General features: G+C 66.2%; 1 long non-coding RNA gene across 1 annotated transcript; it reads left to right on the forward strand.

Moving 5' to 3' along the window:
* Positions 1–300: 300 nt before the first annotated feature.
* LOC109317474 lies at positions 301–1,881 on the forward strand. Its single transcript, XR_002103052.1, has 3 exons — positions 301–771; positions 994–1,061; positions 1,234–1,881. It is a non-coding gene; the product is annotated as an uncharacterized LOC109317474 (long non-coding RNA).
* Positions 1,882–2,135: the final 254 nt, after the last annotated feature.

The raw sequence follows: 2,135 nt of genomic DNA on the forward strand, positions 1-2,135 counted from the left end.
TCTCTCCCAGACCTGCTCCCTGAAGGGACTGCCACCCGACCCCCGGGGAGGAAGGCCCTGCCCTCGTGGCACGCAGGACTGCTGGCAGCGCTCCCCATGCGTGTGTCCCGGAGGGGCTGGTCACCCTGCGCCCTGGCAGCAGCGTGGGCCCAGCTGACGCGCGGCCCCTTGTCTCCCCTCAGGACCACGACCGGGAGCAGGCGCAGGAGCAGCGGTGGGGGCAGGCAGAGGGGCGGGCGAGTCCGTCTCAGCTGTGCCGGGCAGCACTGCCAGGGCCCAGAGGTGGCTGCACCCCCCCACTGCCGTGAGTCTTTCCCCTGCCCGGGGGCTGTGGGAGATGGGGTAGGGGTGGATCTGGGGGGCAGGCGTCTCTCACCAGGTGCCCCGTGACCCTTCCAGCCCCATGCTTCACAAGACACCCTGTGGGAGAGTCTCCCTGTCCTGCCACCTCCACGGGCCCTCCAAGAATAGGGGAGGGGGTCGTGGGCTCATCCCCCGATCACAGGCACAGTCCTTCCCAAATCTGTGTGTGAGGGGACCTGGGATCTTCAGCTGAGAGGTGGGGACGCCCCTCAGACAGGTGGGAACACCCAACCCCAGGGATCCCCCGGGCGCTGGTCTAGGAGCCCTGCCCGGCCCCAGGGCTGTGGGGGCGCCAACCCTGCACCCGGGCCAGGAAATGGGGAATTCGCTGCCCAAGGCAGTCCATCGCCCCAGCTGCTCTTTCTTCCCCAGCAGGAGAAACCCCGCGGCGCGCACCGCCGGCACCAGGTGAGAGGGACCGAGCCGGGCTGGGGGCTGTGAGGAGCCCAAGTGGGCTGGGTGACGGCTGCATGGAGGGGTGGCCCAGAGGGACAAGCCGGGGGCTGGGCTGGGGGATGAAGGGCGAACGCAGGGCCAGAGGGACAGATGGTGGCAAGAGCTGGCTGCGTGCACAGACACACAGGCCGTGGTGGGCGACCTCTCTAAGCCGCACTGTTTCGATAGCTGGAGCTGGAGGTGACGGCGCTGAGGGCCCAGCTGGCCCAGCAGGAGCGGGACGCGGCGGTCCTCCTGTGCCAGTAGGTGTGGGGCCGGGCAGGGGGCTGACTGTTCCTGGCGTGCGGTGCAGGGGTCGGGGCACAAGCCCACAGCCCATCCCTGCTCCTGTGCGTATCTGTCCTCGGGGAAGGGTGGTTTCTGGGACGGCGCCGTCAGTCTCTCTGAGCCCGCAAATGTGTTGTGTCTTCACAGTGCTCGGCAAAGGGAGGAGCTGCTCCTGGTGAGCTGACGTGGGGCAGAAGCCGGCAGGGCCGTGGGGCAGGGGAGGGTAGAGGCCGAGGCCAAGCTTGGCCAGGCAGGGTAAAATCCCAGGAGATGTGAAAGCGGGGAACAGAGTCCTGACACGTTGTGTGTGGGGAGAGGTAGGGGCTGATGGGTGCCCAGGGAGGTACTGCTGTTGGGTGCAGAGGCCTGATAGGCTTGGTGCGGCCATGGGCCTGGTGTGACAGGCTGGGGTGAGTCTCGTGCAGGCCCAAGTGGAAGACCTGAAGCGTGAGAATGCGTCCCTGGTGCTGGCCCTCAGGGTCCAGGGGGCGCAGGGCCTGGCTGGGGATGACAGCCCCATGGAGGTGAGCCGCTCTGCATGCCCCTCCCCAGGGGGTGCATGTGTGCCTGTGTGTGTGCAGGGCAAGGCTGTCCCCTGCTGTGCCAGGCCCTACTGTAGAGGGCACAGGGGGGTGCCCTGGCTCTGTGGGAAGAGGGCTTGTGTGTGCAGTGATAGGCACCATGTGAGTTTTGTGGATGTCACAGTGTGGGACCGGTGGGGTGACGTGTGTGGTGCAGTGACCTCCACTGGTTTGGGGACTGCTGTCCCCCAGCTTCCCCACCATACTCGTCAGGTGCTAGCTGTGTGCCAGGGGGCTGGTTTTCTGCTTGCTGCCAAATTGCTTTTTCATGTCCAACAGCTTCCCATGCATGTGGCAGACCAGTGCTGGCCACCCTGGAGCGGGTAAGTGGGGGACAGGGAGGGGAGGGTGAGGTGCGGGGCTCTTCTGGGTAGCTTGCAGGCTCTGGCACAGGTTATGGGATGTTGCACATGGTGCTTTGTGCAGGTAGGAGAGTTGCCCCTTGTCTGGTGCTGGTGGGGATGAATT

The sequence above is a fragment of the Crocodylus porosus genome, unplaced genomic scaffold (assembly GCF_001723895.1).
Source record: "Crocodylus porosus isolate Cpor-Errol unplaced genomic scaffold, CroPor_comp1, whole genome shotgun sequence".
NCBI classification, from domain to species: Eukaryota; Metazoa; Chordata; order Crocodylia; family Crocodylidae; genus Crocodylus; species Crocodylus porosus.